This window comes from Apium graveolens, chromosome 9 (genome assembly GCF_009905375.1).
Source record: "Apium graveolens cultivar Ventura chromosome 9, ASM990537v1, whole genome shotgun sequence".
Classification (NCBI taxonomy): Eukaryota; Viridiplantae; Streptophyta; class Magnoliopsida; order Apiales; family Apiaceae; genus Apium; species Apium graveolens.
The window spans coordinates 107,139,467-107,157,570 of NC_133655.1; the positions used below are offsets into that span (position 1 = coordinate 107,139,467).

The 18,104-nt window shown below is 39.9% G+C and overlaps 2 non-coding genes across 2 annotated transcripts; one reads left to right on the plus strand and one right to left on the minus strand.

The window, feature by feature from the left end:
* The first annotated feature begins 10,096 nt into the window (after nucleotides 1–10,096).
* Nucleotides 10,097–10,203, plus strand: LOC141688068 (small nucleolar RNA R71). The gene has a single exon (XR_012561536.1). It is a non-coding gene; the product is annotated as a small nucleolar RNA R71 (small nucleolar RNA).
* Nucleotides 10,204–16,189: 5,986 nt separating this feature from the next.
* Nucleotides 16,190–16,297, minus strand: LOC141688185 (small nucleolar RNA R71). Its single transcript, XR_012561645.1, has one exon. It is a non-coding gene; the product is annotated as a small nucleolar RNA R71 (small nucleolar RNA).
* Nucleotides 16,298–18,104: the final 1,807 nt, after the last annotated feature.

An 18,104-nucleotide genomic window follows, 5' to 3' on the forward strand; every position in this document is an offset into this window, starting at 1 on the left:
TCCATACACATCCCACACACTTTTAATCTACAAAATCTCTCCTACACACCAAACACAAACTCTCCAACTCTTATTCTCAGTTCTCATGGCCCCAAAGAGATCACGAACTGTGGGTAGCAGTAGCACCAATCCGACTGCTACTGATTCTTCGAGGAATACTGCTGCGAGGCCCCAATTGTTGGATGGGGCTGCTGAAGAAGAGTACACCAAGCTTCTGACTAAGCCTATTATGAGGGAGAGGGGGTTCTTGCCATCAGAGAGGGATGGTGAGTTGTTACCGATGATTGCTGAGAAGGGATGGATTACATTCTGCGAGGCACCTGAGGCGGTTTCGATGAGTATCGTTCGCGAGTTCTATGTAAATGCCAAGGCCGACAAGAATGGGTTTTCTGTTGTTCGTGGGCTTACTGTTGATTATCAGCCCGTGGCGATTCACCGGGTGATTGGACAGTGATAAAGGAAACCACAAGAGGAGCATTGGAATGCAAAGGCCCATGGGGACTTTGATTTAGACTTGATTATTACTACTCTCTATCAGCCGGGCACAGTGTGGAAGTTTAAAAGGGGATCTAACGATTATCGTAGTTTCCCTGCTGTCGCGATGAACAGGTATGCTCATGCTTGGAATGCGTTTATATGTGCTAATATTTTTCCTTCTTTGCATGTTGTTAGGGCAGAAATACGCGCTAATATTCACGCAAGTATACGGGTTCGCAAGTAATATAGAATACTTTCTAGTTCGTTCCCACAGAGACTCAGACTAATTATTGTTTAATTAAACTCACGCACCAACGTATGATTACTCCTCAATGTTAAAACACTAACACTTAGAATTATTGACTAAATATTAACTACAATTAATTACTTAATTTATCACTTAAATAACACTTCAATTAACAATATTAAAACACTCATGAGATCATAACTTCATTATTACTTCCTTCAATAGTTATTGTTATTACCTTAGCATGTGACAGTGATGATATTAATTGAATAACACGAAACTGATAAAAGCCAACTTTCATTGTACTCATACCATTCTACCAAGCATCCACAATTAAGATAGAAGTTGAATAGGCATCAATTATGTTGAGTTCCTATATGTCTACAAAAATTGACAACACAACGATTTTAAGCACAAGTTATTCCTTTTGATTATACAGGGCGAATAAAACTGTTAGAGTTACCCACTAATCATGTAACATCATACATGAACCTATGCTAGCATGGCAAGTTCTAAATCTCAAGATCCATCGTCGCTTCACAAGATATTAACACCCTATCTTATATGTTCGCGACGCACATAAGACGAATACGCACAACCAATACTAGATATCATACAATCATCACACACTAAAGTATTAAATAATTAACTAAAGAATTCCATAGTCAATCCGTTGCGACCCCATGATCACGATTAGCCCATAATAGCACTTATCGTCATCATGGGTTCATATGAAATCATGATAAACAAACACAAGAAAATAATAACTAAACTAATTATATTAAATCAGAGTACGTCACAAGAGTAACTAAGTTCAAAGTAAGAAAACTAGCATCCAACGTTACAACGAAATAAGAATCACAAGAAAATATGCTTCCTCTTCGTTGCTGTGTGCTAAAACGGTCTTCTTCCTTATCTCCTTCGCTCCTTGCTTAATACCACCATCCTCCCCGTGAAACGTCTCTAAATCTACTTATATAATAGTCCCATAAAACTCAGATTACATAGAAGTGGAAGCCAAACAGAAGTAGAAGTCCTAAAATAATTAATCTTTTTTCCCGACCTTGCGCGGCCGCTCAGCATAGCTGAGCGGGCGCTCAGCTTTCTGCGCGGCCGCTCAGCATAGCTGAGCGGGCGCTCAGGACCCTACTGGAAAAATCCTGAGTTTGCTCCGTTTCTTCGCCGTAATATGCCCCTTTCTTTCCTCTCGCAATGGTGAACATATGCCAAGGCTTATTCTTGATGATTACTCCTCCGAAATGCAACTAATACCCTGAAATGCATAAACACTAGAAAAACGCATCAAATACACAAAATACTTGATTTCAAGGCACCAATTTAAGCCATTTCAAGATGTTCGAAGTGGTATAAAATGCCACTTATCACACCCCCAAACTTAAATCGATGCTTGTCCTCAAGCGTCACAGACTCAAAAACAAATAAAAACATGCATGATTGCAATCCATATGAAATGCAGCGATCCCCCTTACTACGAACAAACCAACCAAATTGCAACATCTCAACAAATGCAGTTAGGCGACTAAAGATCAATAAACTCATGCAAACAAACATACAGCCAGAAACGTGGTGGGTGCAGATGCTTAACAGATATGCTTCGGAACTAGACCAGTTATTATGACTCAACTATCATCAAGGCAATCACATGATTATACAAAAAATAAAAATTCTAGGCACAAAGTGACATATAACACTACAAGAATTCTGGAGCTTATTACGGAATCATGTTTTTTATTCACGACAACAATGCTTATTTGACCGTGCAATGAGTGAGGTCCACAAAAGACTTATACAATGGTATCCATGTAGCGAGCGTTAGGTTAGCAGATCCCAGACTCTAAAAGCCTTAGGTCACTAGGCACAAAGTCCCCTAAGAACTTAATAACTCGAATACCAAAGAGCCCACTCGTGATCAATTATGCATAAACACCACAATTTTTTTTCTTTTTCTAATTTTTTTTTTCAAAATTTCTGAGCAAGTGCGTTTCGCTCCATCTTGCTCAACCCTAGACTACTCGCATAGCATGCGAGCCGGCTACTAGCCATTTGACGCCTAGCCACAACTAGCAACAAATTCCATTTTTACTCCATTTTTTTCTTTTTCATGCCTTTATCACTAAGAACCTATTATCAAATTCTAAGCATAATAAATAGATTAACCACGAAAACAATCAGATCATAACAATAATCTAGCCCTTAAGCATTCTCTAAGACTTAGTGAAAATACAAGTGCTTCTAGCATGCATATCAACCTACACGACTCAATATCACTTTAATGCTATCACTACACTTGCATCAATATCACAAAACAGTCGATAAATCATCGCAAAAGGGATCATGGTATATGCATGAGCTATATGATATGACAAACAAATAAAGCTATATATATAAAAAAAACTGTATGGCAAAAATTATGCAACTATATGAACTAACTAACATGAATATGTAGCTATATGACACACACAAAATATTCCTTAACTACCACCCCCAAACTTAAAATCTTCACTGTCCCCAGTGAAGGTAATAAAAAGGAACACAGGGTATACCTACTCGGAGTCATCATCATCATCACCCTCAGTGGGTGGAGTATCAGGCGGCAGTTATGCAGAGTCCTCACCAAAAACTGGCCACTGGATATCAGCTCCAAGGCCCCGAAAAGCAGTCCCTAACGCAAGGGTGAGCTCTTGAGCAAACCTGCTCTGTGTCTCGTACATGGCATCCATCCACCGTGAAAGCCTCCTATACTGGGTATCAGCCATCCCATCACCCTCCTGAGCTCTCGAAGAACCAGCCTCATCACGCCTAGGCCTAGCCATAGTAGCACCTCGTGCTGGACGCCCTCCTGGAAGACGATAACCCAGCCCATGCTCCTCGGGCTCACCACCGGTCCACTCTTGCATCTCATTCAGAGTCCCAGAATCAATCGAAGTGACCGGCAACTGCAGCTGCTCATGAGCCGGCCAGTTCACTCCCACTGCTCGGCAAAGCTTCGTGACCGTGGATGCATAAGGGATGTTCATGTGCTTAGCTCCCCTCAAAAACTTAAGAATTCCTTGGTAGATAAACTCACCAAGGTCCACATAGTACTCCTCATTAAGAATTCCCCACAACAACTGTGCTCTCTCAACTGTTACCTCGTGTGCATGCGAAGAAGGCAAAATATTAGCATAAATAAATGCATTCCATGCACGGGCATACCTGTTCATAGCGATCGCCGGAAAGTGACGATACTCATTAGTGCCGGTCTTGAAGGTCCAAACTATGTCCGGCCTATATAGAGTAGCACAAATCAGATCCAAATCGAAATCCTCAGCAGTCTTCTCATTTCAGTTCTCCTCCTCGGGCTTCCTCTCTCGCTGCCCAATCACACGGTGAATCGCCGCTGGGTGATAATCAACCGTCAGCCCTCGGACCACAGAAAACCCATTCTTCTCGGCCTTCGCATTCTCATAGAACTCGCGAACCACGCTCATCGGCATTGCTTCGGGCGACTCAGAAAAAGCTATCCACCCCTTCTCCGCAATCATAGGTAGCAACTCACCATCCCTCCCCGATGGTAAAAACCCTCTCTCTTTCAGAATCGGCTTCCCCAAAAGCCTAGTGTACTCCTCCTCCGCAGCTCTGTCATTCAACCGAGGCCTCGCAGCAGTACCCCTTGATGAATCAGCAGTAGGGACTATGCTGCTACTATCAATAGTTCGTGCTCTCTTGGGTGCCATTGAATCTTGAATAAAAGTGTTTAAGAACTGAGTATTTGTGTTTGGGAGAGAGTTTGAGTGTAGAAAGTTTGTGGGGGATATGTAGGATAGGTGTATGTATATATAGGATGTGAATTAGGTTAAAACTAGATTAGGAGTGGGGTTGAGGGATAAAATGATGGGGTATTAGGAAAAAATCGTGGGTTTATGGGCTAAAATTGGTTTTTTTATTTTTCTGATTTTTTTTTATTTTTTTCTGAACTTAAAAAAAATTTCTGGCAGTTGACCCCTGAGCAGTCGCTTAGCAGAGCTGAGCGGTCGCTCAGCAGAGCTGAGCGGGCGCTCAGGGGGTCACTGGAAAAAAAATTCAGTCCCGTTTTTCTGATTTTTTTGTGTTTTTGGATAGGTTATTAACTTCTAAGGGTTCCTGTAACAACAAATCATGGGTTGCCTCCCACGCAGCGCTTCTTTTTCGTCATTAGCTTGACGTTGCGTACCTTTCTCAAGTAGTCAATAAAATGGCACTAACCACTTCTCGGTTTGCCATGTCCCCATAGTAGTGCTTCAACCGATGACCATTAACCTTGAATGCTTGGTCCGGATCATTCTCAAAAAATTTCACCGCTCCATGTGGAAACACAGTTTTGACAATAAAAGGTCTAGACCACCTTGATTTCAACTTCCCAGGAAAAAGTCGGAGACGAGAGTTGAATAAGAGAATTTGTTGCCTCGGCACGAATAACTTAGGATGTAGCTTCCTATCATGCCACCTCTTCACCTTTTCCTTGTACATTTTGTTATTTTTGTACGCTTGAAGTCGGAATTCATTAAGTTCATTAAGCTGAAGCATTCTCTTCTTACCGACTGCATCTAAATCCAGGTTCAACTTTTTCAATGCCCAGTAGGCCTTATGCTCAAGCTCCGCAGGTAAATGACATCCCTTACCGTACACCAACTGAAACGGGGACATACCAAGTGGAGTTTTGTATGTTGTTCTGTAAGCCCAAACAGCTTCATCGAGCTTTAAAGACCAATCCTTCCTTGACGGACAAATAACCTTCTCTAGAATGCGCTTGATCTCTCTGTTAGACACTTCTGCTTGACCATTTGTTTGCGGATGATAGGCAGTAGCAACTCGATGATTCACATTATAACGCTGCATCATAGAAGTGAACTTACGGTTGTAGAAATGCGACCATTCATCACTTATGATTACCCGAGGTGTTCCAAACCTTGTGAAAATCTGCTTATGAAGAAAATTCAGCACTGCCTTTGTATCATTTCTCGGTAGAGCTTTGACTTCTACCCATTTTGAGACATAATCGACTGCCAGCAAGATGTACTGATTATTGCAGGATGAGACAAAAGGCCCCATGAAATCGATTCCCCAAACATCAAGGACCTCGACTTCAAGCATCATGTTTAACGGCATCTCATCATTTCTCGTCAAATTTCCCATTCTTTGGCAACGATCACACCTTAAAACAAACTGATGAGCATCCTTAAACAAAGTAGGCCAGAAAAAACCTGCTTGCAGAATATGAGCTGTCGTCTTCTCACCACCATAGTGTCCACCATAAACTGTGGAGTGGCAGTCTCGTAATATCCCCTCCGTCTCACAGAACGGGATACATCTCCTGATGATTTGGTCAGCTCCCTGTCTAAACAAATATGGTCCATCCCATATATACCACTTCACCTCATGCAGAAACTCCTTCTTTTGAACTGAGGTCAAATTATGAGGCATTATATTGCTAACAAGATAGTTTACAATATTTGCAAACCATGGCTCTTCCTCCTGAACTGCGAACAACTGCTCATCCGGAAAAGATTCATTGATCAATGTCTTATCTTGTGAAGTAGACTCGGGATTCTCCAACCTAGAGAGATGGTCAGGTACTTGATTCTCAGTACCTTTTCGATCCTTGATCTCTAACTCAAATTCCTGAAGTAAGAGCACCCAACGAATGAGTCTCGGCTTCGAATCCTTCTTGGAAACCAAATAGCGAATGGCCGCATGATCAGTGAATACTGTCACTTTTGTCCCAAGCAGATAAGATCAAAATTTCTCGAAACCAAAGACTATAGCCAAGAGCTCCTTCTCCGTAGTGGTGTAGTTCATTTGGGCCCCATTTAAGGTCTTACTCGCATAGTAGACCACATGAAAGATATTATTCTTGCGCTGCCCCAGAACTGCACCTACCGCATAGTGCCCGTTTGGGAAATCTTAAAATAAGTAACTTATGACTTAAAATGATTAAGTGCGAAATAAGTGATAACTTGATAAATACTTATAAGTTCTATAAGTGTTTGGATAAATTTACTTATAAGTCAGAAGTTTTTTTACTTAAATAAATTAAAACAAATAATTATTAACTACAATTATCTTAGTTCATGAATCTTAAATTAGAAAATATTTAAAAATTTATATTTTAAAATCAAAACTTTAGAAAAAAGTGAAAAAATGAAAATAAGTTGGAAAAAAGTACGTCACTGCCAACTTTCAACTTATCAGCTTATAAGTTGTAAATTCAGCTTATAAGTTGGGTCGACAAACACTCGTCGATAAGTTGTTACGGGCTTATAAGCCATAAGTGGCTTATAAGTAAGTTGCCAAACAGGCCCATAATCACTTGCATCACACATCATCTCAAACGGCTCTGTCCAATCTGGTGCTGTAATAACTGGTGCAGTGATCAAACTCTTCTTGAGAGTCTCGAATGTCGCCAAACATTCATCATCAAATTTGAAAGGCATATCTTTCTCAAGCAAATTACACAATGGCTTAGATATCTTCGAAAAGTCCTTGATGAACCGCCGATAAAAACCCGCATGACCAAGAAAACTACGGATTCCTTTCACAGAAATAGGTGGTGGAAGATTTTCAATGACTCCCACCTTGGCCTTATCCACCTCAAGACCCTTGCTAGAGACCTTATGCCCAAGAATAATGCTTTCACGCACCATAAAATGACATTTCTCCCAATTGAGCACCAAATTAGTTTCCACGCACCTTTTGAGTACGACACGAAGATTATTCAAACATTCATCATACGAATGTCCAAAGACGGAGAAGTCGTCCATGAACACCTCGACATTATTTCCAATCATGTCGGAGAATATAGCCATCATACATCTCTGAAAAGTGGTCGGGGCACCACATAACCCAAACGAAACTCTGCGAAAAGCAAACGTGCCAAATGGACAAGTGAAGGTAGTCTTTTCCTGATCCTCTGGTGCAATACAAATCTAATTATACCCTGAATAGCCATCCAGAAGACAATAATACTCATGCCCAGCCAACCTGTCAAGCATCTGATCAATGAATGGAAGAGGGAAGTGATCCTTCCTCGTGGCTTTGTTCAACTTTCGATAATCCATGCATACTCTCCATCCTGTTACTGTTCGAGTGGGGATGAGCTCGTTCTTCTCATTTTCTACCACAGTAATACCTCCTTTCTTAGGCACACATTGTACGGGGCTCACCCAAGAACTGTCAGAAATAGGATAAATGATTCCTGCATCTAGCCATTTCAGAATTTCTTTCTTCACCACCTCCTTCATGATAGGATTAAGTCTGCGCTGCTGTTCAACAGTCGGCTTACTACCTTCCTCTAGCAGAATCTTATGCATACAATATAAAGGACTGATCCCTTTGATGTCTGTTATGGTCCATCCAATAGCTGATTTGAATTCTCTCAAAATCCTTAAGAGCTTGTCTTCCTCACTACCTGAAAGGTCAGATGCAATAATAACAGGTAAAGTAGATGCATCACCCAAAAAAGCATACCTCAAGTATTCTGGTAATGGCTTGAGCTCCAAGGTAGGTGCTTCCTCTATTGATGGTTTGAGCTTTCCTTCAGCATTCTTTAGGTCAGAAGTACCAAGAGATTCAAACGGCATGTCCAGCTTTCGCTTCCAGGGGGAAGCATTCAGATATTGTAATTGTTCGTTGCCATCTTCATTATCACTGTCAAAATCCCCCACTAAGGCCTTTTCCAATGCATCAGACATTAGCATGCGATCGAGTTCTGAAGTAACCGCAGAATCAATCACATCTACTTTTAAGCACTCCTCCTCTTCTGTAGGGAATTTCATTGCCTTGAACACGTTGAAGGTCACATCCTGATCTTGTACCCGCATAGTAAGTTCACCTTTCTGCACATCTATCAAGGTACGGCCAGTAGCCAAGAAAGGTCTTCCCAAGATTATGGGAATCTTCTTATCTTCCTCAAAATCCAAAATAACAAAATCTGCAGGAAAGAAGAGCTTATCCACCTTGACTAGCACATTCTCCGCTATGCCCCTTGGGTAAGTAATAGAACGATCAGCCAATTGTAGAGACATGTATGTGGGTTTTGGATCAGGCAAATTCAACTTTTTAAAGATCGACAACGGCATCATATTGATGCTTTCTCCCAAATCACAAAGGCACTTGTCAAAAGTCAACTTGCCAATGGTGCAAGGAATGGTGAAGCTACCTGGATCTTTAAGCTTTGGGGGTAACTTTTGCTGCAGAACAGCGCTGCATTCTTCCGTGAGAGCAACGGTCTCAAGGTCATCCAGTTTCACCTTCCTTTAAAGAATACTTTTCATAAACTTCGCATAACTAGGCATTTGCTCCAAAGCCTCAGCGAAAGGTATATTGATGTAGAGTTTCTTGAACACCTCCAGAAACTTACCGAACTGTTTATCCAGCTTTTGTTGCTGTAATCTCTTAGGGAAAGGTGGTGGAGGATAGAGCTGTTTCTCCCGTGTATTACCCTCAGGCAGAGTGTGTTCAACAGTAGTCTTCCTTAGTTCCGCCGCTTTCTCCTTTTGCTTAGCTTCTTCATCTCTAACTTCAGCTTCTCCTTCTTTTGCCTTTTCAGCATCAGCAACTTTCTCAGACCTTAAGGTAATAGCCTTGACTTGCTCTTTAGCTTCCTTTCTGCCTGGTACTTCCGTGTCACTGGGAAGTGTGCTAGGTTGACGATTTAGCACTGCATTGGCTATTTGACCGATTTGATTTTCCAAGGTCTTGATAGCAACCGCCTGACTCTTGCATAACAGCTTAAGTTCATCAAAATCAGCACTAGTAGGTGCAGCTGCACTTCCCTGTTGAGGATATGATTGCCTTTGAGCATACTGCTGTGGTTGCTGGAATCCAGGTGGATTAAACTATTTACTCACACCTTGCTGATATGGTGGCTGAATAGCATTCTGATTATTACCCCGGCTGAAATTTCAATGATTTCTGTTGTTAGGATGATAAGTAGCTGGCACAGGCTGCTGTTGTCGCTGATAATTATTCATATATTGAACAGATTCATTGACAAGAGAACACTGATCCGTAGCATGAGAACCTGCACAAAGCTCACAAACCATAGCTATTTGATTAACTCCATATGTAGCTAGAAAATTAACCTTCATTGACAGCGCCTGGAGCTGCGCTGCAATACCGGTGGCTGCATCGACTTCCAGAATACCTGCTACCTTCCCAGGCATCATCCTCTGAGTTGGGTTTTGATGCTCATTTGCAGCCATAGTCTCGATAAGATTATAAGCCTCAGTATAGCTTTTGGCCCATAAGGCGCCTCCAGCTGCTGCATCGAGCATGGGCCGAGATTGGGCCCCCAAACCATTATAGAAACCATTGATCACCATCCAATTGGGCATTCCATGATGTGGACACTTTCTCAACATTTCCTTGTAGCGTTCCCAAGCTTCGCACATAGATTCTGTTGGTTGCTGCGCAAACTGAGTAAGAGCACTCCTCATAGCAGCAGTCTTTTCCATCAGATAAAACTTCACCAGAAACTTCTGCGCAAGATCTTGCCACGTAGTGATGGACCCAGCTGGTTCAGAATGTAACCAGTCCTTAGCTTTGTCCCTCAGTGAGAATGGGAAAATCCTCAGCTTGATAGCCTCATCAGTCACGCCATTATACTTGAAAGTGCTGCAGATCTCGACAAAATTCCTTATGTGCATGTTGGGGTCTTCAGTCGCAACTCCTCCAAAAGAAACAGAATTCTGCACCATCTGAATAGTGCCCGGCTTGATTTCAAAGGTGTTAGCTTGAATAGCCGGATGAAGAATGCTTGACTGAATGTCATCAATTTTAGGCCGAGAAAAGTTCATAAGAGCTGGATCAGCCTAAACAATACGATCACCCATGATTACTGGTTCTTTCTGCTCAGTTCCTGAATCCGAATCTTCAAAATCTATCTTCTCCAGAATATCAAGAACTTCGTCTGTCTCCTCAGCTGTATCTAAATTCCTCTTGCGAGTATGAGAACGAGTTTGCATAAACACTCGCTTAAGTACCTGAAACACAACCAGAAACAATAAGTAACAATTACGTCCTAATCACTGAGTCCTAATGACCAATGAAGGTAAGTACATAAACTAAACAAATACGCCAAGTCCCCGGCAGCGGCACCAAAAACTTGTTAGGGTAGAAATACGCGATAATATTCACGCAAGTATACGCGTTCGCAAGTAATATAGAATACTTTCTAGTTCATTCCCACAGAGACTCAGACTAATTATTGTTTAATTAAACTCACGTACCAACGTATGATTACTTCTCAATGTTAAAACACTAACAGTTAGAATTGTTGACTAAATATTAACTACAATTAATTACTTTGTTTATCACTTAAATAACACTTCAATTAACAATATTAAAACACTCATGAGATCACAACTTCATTATTACTTCCTTCAATAGTTATTGTTATTACCTTAGCATGTGACAGTGATGATATTAATTGAATAACACGAAACTGATAAAAGCCAACTTTCATTGTACTCATACCATTCTACCAAGCATCCACAACTAAGATAGAAGTTGAATAGGCATCAATTATGTTGAGTTCCTATATGTCTACAGAAATTGACAACACAATGATTTTAAGCACAAGTTATTCCTTTTGATTACACATGGTGAATAAAACTGTTAGAGTTACCCACTAATCATGTAACATCATACATGAACCTATGCTAGCATGGCAAGTTCTAAACCTCAAGATCCACCATCGCTTCATAAGAGATTAACACCCTATCTTATATGTTCGCGACGCACATAAGACGAATACGCACAACCAATACTAGATATCATACAGTCATCACACACTAAAGTATTAAACAATTAACTAAAGAATTCCATAGTAAATCCGTTGCGACCCCATGATCACGATTAGCCCATAATAGCACTTATCGTCATCATGGGTTCATATGAAAACATGATAAACAAACACAAGAAAATAATAACTAAACTAATTATATTAAATCAGAGTACGTCACAAGAGTAATTAAGTTCAAAGTAAGAAAACTAGCATCCAACGTTACAATGAAATAAGAATCACAAGAAAATATGCTTCCTCTTCGTTGCTGTGTGCTAAAACGGTCTTCTTCCTTATATCCTTCGCTCCTTGCTTAATACCATCATCCTCCCCGTGAAACATCTCTAAATCTACTTATATAATAGTCCCATAAAACTAAGATTACATAGAAGTGGAAGCCAAACAGAAGTAGAAGTCCTAAAATAATTTATCTTTTTTCCCAACCCTGCGCGGCCGCTCTGCATAGCTGAGCGGGTGCTCAGCTTTCTGCGCGGCCGCTCAGCATAGCTGAGAGGGCGCTCAGGACCCTACTAGAAAAATCCTGAGTTTGCTCCGTTTTTTCGTGTAATCTGCCCCTTTCTTTCCTCTCGCAATGGTGAACACATGCCAAGGCTTATTCTTGATGATTACTCCTCCGAAATGCAACTAATACCCTGAAATGCATAAACACTAGAAAAACGCATCAAATACACAAAATACTTGATTTCAAGGCACCAATTTAAGCCATTTCAAGATGTTCGAAGTGGTATAAAATGCCACTTATTACATGCAGATGAGGTTACAGTGGAGAGGGAGAGGTTGTTATGGGGTATTCTGAATGATGAATATTATGTGGACCTTGGTGAGTACATCTACCAAGGGATTTTGAAGTTTTTTAGGGGGATATCGTAATACTCTATCCCGTATACCTCTATTATCATGAAGTTTTGCAAGGAAGTTGGAGTCTAGTGGCCTTCTTATGAGCAGTTGCAGATGTCAGCCGCTCCTATTGATTCATCGACTTTGAATGCGATGCAGGAGTGGACGGGTGGAGAGCCCGAGTCACATGGTTTAGGGTATCACCTTCCAGGAGGAGTTCCAGCAGCTGGTGCTACCATGGCTAGGCCCAGTCAGGCTCAGGGAGAGGCAGGCTCTTCGAGAGCTCAGGGAGGAGATGGTTCGGGATTGGATGATGTCCAGTACAGGAGGCTTTCAAGGAGCATGGATGCGATGTATGAGTTGCAGAGTAGGTTTACGGAGGAGCTCACCCAGGCACTTGGGACTGTATTTAGAGGCCTTGGAGCTAACATCCAGTGGCCCATTTTTTGTGAGGATTCTGCTTATCCACCTCCTGACGCTCCACCCTCTGAGGGTGACGATGATGACTCGTCTGAGTAGGTATACCCTGTGTTCCTTTCTATTACCTTAACCGGGGACAGTGAAGATTTTAAGTTTGAGGGTGGTAGTTAAGGAACGTATTTGTGTGTGTGTCATGTAGTTGCATTTTCATGTTAGTTTAGTTCATATAGTTGCATATTTTTGCCATATAATTTTTTTTAAGGATTTATAGCTTTATTTATCATGTCATATAGCTCATGCATATACCATGATCCCTTTGTGTTGCTTTACCAATAAATATGTGATATTGATGTGAATGTAGTGATGACGTTAGAGTGATATTGAATCATGTTAGGTTGATATGCATGCTAGAAACACTTGTAATTTCACTAAGTCTTAGAGTATGCTTAAGGACTAGATTGTTGTTATGGTTTGATGGTTTTTGAGGTTAATCTATTGTTTATGCTTAAAATGCATGATAGACTCTTAATGATAAAAGACATGAAAAGATAAAAATTGGAAAAAATTGGAACTCATTGCTAGTTATGGCTAGGCGTCAAATGGCTAGTAGTCGGCTCATATTGTATACGAGTAGTCTAGGGTTGAGCAAGATGGAGCGAAACGCGCTTGCTCAGAAATTGAAAAAAAAAAGAAAAAAGAGAAAAAAAAAGAAAAAAAATACGGTTTAATGCACAATTGATCACGAGTGGGCTCTTTGGATTCGAGTTATTAAGTTTCTTAGGGGACTTTGTGCCTAGTGACCCAAGGCTTTTATAGTCTGGGATCCGCTAACCTAACGCTCGCTAAATGGGTACCATTGCATAAGTCTTTTGTGGACCTCACTCATTGCACGATCAAATAAGCAATTGTTTTATGTGTTGAATAAAAGCATGATTCCGTAATAAACTCCAATAGTCTTGAAGTGTTATAAGTCATTTTGTGTCTAGAATATATTCTTCGTATAAGCTTGTGATTGCCTTGAGGATAATTAAGTTATGGTGATTGATCTAGTTTCGAAGCATATCTGTTAAGCATTAGCACACACCACGTTTCTAGTTGTATGTTGGCTTGCGTGATTTGACTGATCTTTAGTCGCCTAATTGCATTTGTTGATATATCATGTGTTGGTTGGTTTAATCATCGCGAGGGGATTGCTACATTCATATAAGTTGCATTCATGCATGTTTTATTCTGAGTTTGAGTCTGTGATGCTCGAGGACAAGCATCGATTCAAGTTTGGGGGTGTGATAAGTGGCATTTTATACAACTTAGAGCATCTCATATCGGCTTGAATTGGTGTCTTGAACTCAAGTATTTTGTGTATTTGACGCGTTTTCTAGTATTTTTGCATTTCAGGGTATAACTTGCTTAGATTGGTGGTTTTCATCAAATAAAGGTTAAGGAAGTGCTTGGAATCAGTCTAGGGGTAATAAGCGAAGAAATCAGCAAAACAAGAAGCAAAATAAAGTATTTTCCAGAAGGGTAGCATGCGGCCGCGCGCCAGGAGCAGGCGATCGCGTGCTAGCAGGCGGCCGCGTGGAGGCAGCAGGCGACCGCCTGCGGGCGGAAATTTAGAATCATAATTTTATTAATTCTAGTACAATTGGGCTTTTGTTGGTGCTGGTTCTCTTGGGTTATTATATAAACCTTATGGGAAGACATTTTCTTAGAGGAAGATCATCAAGAGCAAGGGCAAGAAGATTGAGAAGACCGTTTTAGCACACAACAACGAAGAAGAGGAAGTATGCGTTTATCTTGTGATTATTTTAATTCGTTGTAACAGTGGATGCTAGTTTTATTTATTCTTTGAACCTTAATACTCTTATGACGTACTTCATTATTTATTAAGTATTTTTATTAGCCTTATATCGTTGTGTTATTATCATGCTTTCATATGAACCCATGGTGACGATGAGTTCAATTATGGGCTAATCGTGATCATGGGATCCTAACGGATTTACTATGGAATTCTTTAGTTAATTGTTTAATACCTTGGTATGTGGTGATTGTATGATATCTAGTATAGGTTGTGCTTATTCGTCTTATATGCGTCGTGAACATGTAAGATAGCCTGTTAATCTCTTGTGAAGTGATAGTAAATCTTGAGATTTAGAACTTGCCATGCTAGCATAGGTTCATGTATTGTATGCATGATTAGTGGGAAACTCTAACCATTTTACTTTCCCTGTGTAATCATCATGAATAACTTGCGCTTAAATCATTATGTTGTCAAATTCTGTAGACGTATAGGGTCTCAACATGATTGATGCCTATTCAACTTCTATCTTAATTGTGGATGCTTGGTAGAATGGTATTCGTACAACGAAAGTTGGCGTTTATCAGTTTCATGTTGTTCGATTAATATCATCACCATTACATGCTAAGGTTAATAACAATAACAATTGAATGAAGTAGTAATAAAGTTAGGATCTCATGTGTGTTTAATATTGTTAATTCAAGTGTTTAATTCTCGTAGTAATTATTAGTTTTCCAACCTTAATTGTTATTGTTTTGGCATTGAAGAATAATCATATATTGGTGAGTAAGTGTTAATTAAATATAATTAATCAGAGTCTATGTGGGAACGAACTAGAAATCATTCTATATTACTTGCGAACGCGTATACTTGCGTGATTTATTTAGCGCATGCTTTGTGCCTAACAAGTTTTTGCTGCCGCTGCCGGGGACTCGGTGTTAATTTGTTTAGTTTATGTATTTTCCATCAGTGGTCATTATGATTCATTGATTAAGACTTGTTACTTACTGCTTCCGGTTGTGTTTCAGGTACTCTAGCGAGCGTTTATGCAAACACATTCTCGCACTCGCAAGAGAAATTTGGATAAAGCTGAGGAAACAGATAAAGCTCTTGACTCTCCAGAAAAGATATTTTTTGAAGATTCAGATAAATATAGTGAAAAGAAAGAACCTGAAATAATGGGTGATCGTCTAGCTCAAGCTGATCCAGCTCTTATGGACTTTTCTCGGCCTAAAATTGATGACATTCAGTCCAGCATCATTTATTCGGCTATTCAGGCCAATACTTTTGAAATCAAGTCGGACACTATTCAGATGGTGCAGAATTCTGTTTCTTTCGGAGGGGCTGTGACTGAAGATCCCAACATGTATATCAAGAATTTTGTCGAGATCTGTAGTACTTTTAAATATAATGGTGTCACTGATGAGGCTATCAAGCTGAGGCTTTTCCCATTCTCTCTGAGGGACAAAGCTAAGGACTGGTTACATTCTTTACCAGCTGGGTCCATAACTACTTGGAAAGATCTTGCGCAAAAGTTTCTGGTGAAGTTCTATCCAATGGCCAAAACTGCAGCAATGAGGAGTGCTCTTACTCAGTTTGCGCAGCAACCAGGAGAATCTATGTGCGAAGCTTGGGAGAATTACAAGGAGATGTTGAGAAAGTTTCCACATCATGGGATGCCTGATTGGATGGTTATCACTGGTTTCTACAATGGTTTGGGGGTCCAATCTCGACCCATACTCGATGCAGCTTCTGGAGGCGCCTTGTGGGCCAAAAGTTATACGTGACTCGAACGATCTTTTCGATATTTTGTCATTGATCTTGTATTACTCTATACCCTCTACAAAAATTATATAATATATAATAATAATATATTAATACTACCGATTAATCATTCCGATTAAACATTAGGTGTTACCCAGTGGTGAATCTAGGATTGAGTTTCAGGGGGAGCGTGTATGTGTGAATATATATATATAGATAAATGATTATGTTAATCCCAAACAATGTAACAAGAATTACAGAAGGGGGGCTGAATATAATTCTTGCTACTTTTTCTAATTTTAAGAATGTTCTTACTTAATATATAACTATGTTTGATTTTGCAAGAAGTGCGGAATGAGAATAAAATAGAAATCAAAACACAAAGCAATAAAACACAAAGCTGTAAAACTTTCTGGTGGATTTGAACTTATCCACCAGAGATATATATAAAGTTGGCAACTCTGTGATGCTTGAATAGCACACAGCTGCTTACAAGAGAACTTACAAAATTACAGAGAAATGCTTAACAGATACAGCTTTATCAATCTCTCTGAAAATTATGCTTACTCAATCAGTTGTTCTACTTGCTTCACTTGGTTTATATATTACCAAGATACATGATAGAAAGACAAGATAATAAGACAAACTGTATCTAGTCTAACTTCATGCTTCTACATTACTCTATCCAACATCTTTGAATATCTTCACAATTGCATAGAAATGGTAATGCTTCTTTGTTTTTAAATCCTGCAATTAGGTTGCCACATTCCATTTGCAAACACCCGACGCATGTGACTGTGTTGTCACTATCAACTGCTATTTTGAATATTATCATCCGTCGGGACTGTGTTGATCATCCGTCGGGAGCCTTGTTAATTATATGTCGGGAGCCTTTGTAGATCATCCGTCGGGAGTCTTTCTGTCACTTGATTCTATTTCACTTATGCAGAATTACAAGACATCTTATATTTATAATTAGCCAACCTATTCTGCATATCAATCTAGTAGTCAACATGACTCAAAGAATCCTACAGTATCTACTCAACTAAAACATTGTTGTTTGCAGAAATATGCTACAATACTTATTGTTACATAAGCTACACTCTCGATGGATGTTCAGTTGCCATCCGTCGGGACTGTTGTAGAACATCCGTCGAGAGCTACAAAAATACTAAGTTAAATCTACGAAGGTGCTTTGTTCAACTTATCATCAAGTTCACAACATATTCCTAACAATCTCCCCGATTTATGTCTAATGGAATTGTAGCCATAAATTAAGAGAAACTTGATGATAACAAAACACCCTAAATGAAAAGATTAATAATGGTAGATAAAACTAGTAAGTGCTACAGTTTATTTGAAGATTGAACAAAATAAAGTGCACAAAGAGTTCTCACAATCATTTTCAAGGTGCTCCTCTAGTCTGAGCAGATAATTTCTATTTCCTTGATTGTCTTGATTTCTTCCCAAGCTTCTAGTTATTTTCTTCTATTTAATTTTGGAGTTGTCTTCAACATTTGATAGATCCAACTTTTCTTGCATTTCCAATAGAGTCTCATTGCTTGAGATGCTCAATTGGTCATCCAATCTGAAAAATCTTATAATACCTTTGTCATCCATGAATTCCATCAGCCAGTAAGGCCTCAAATGCACTGTATTTCCTGTGAAGGGAATGGATAGAGTTCTTGGAAGTGCATTTGAGGCTTTTCTGCTCCTGAGTT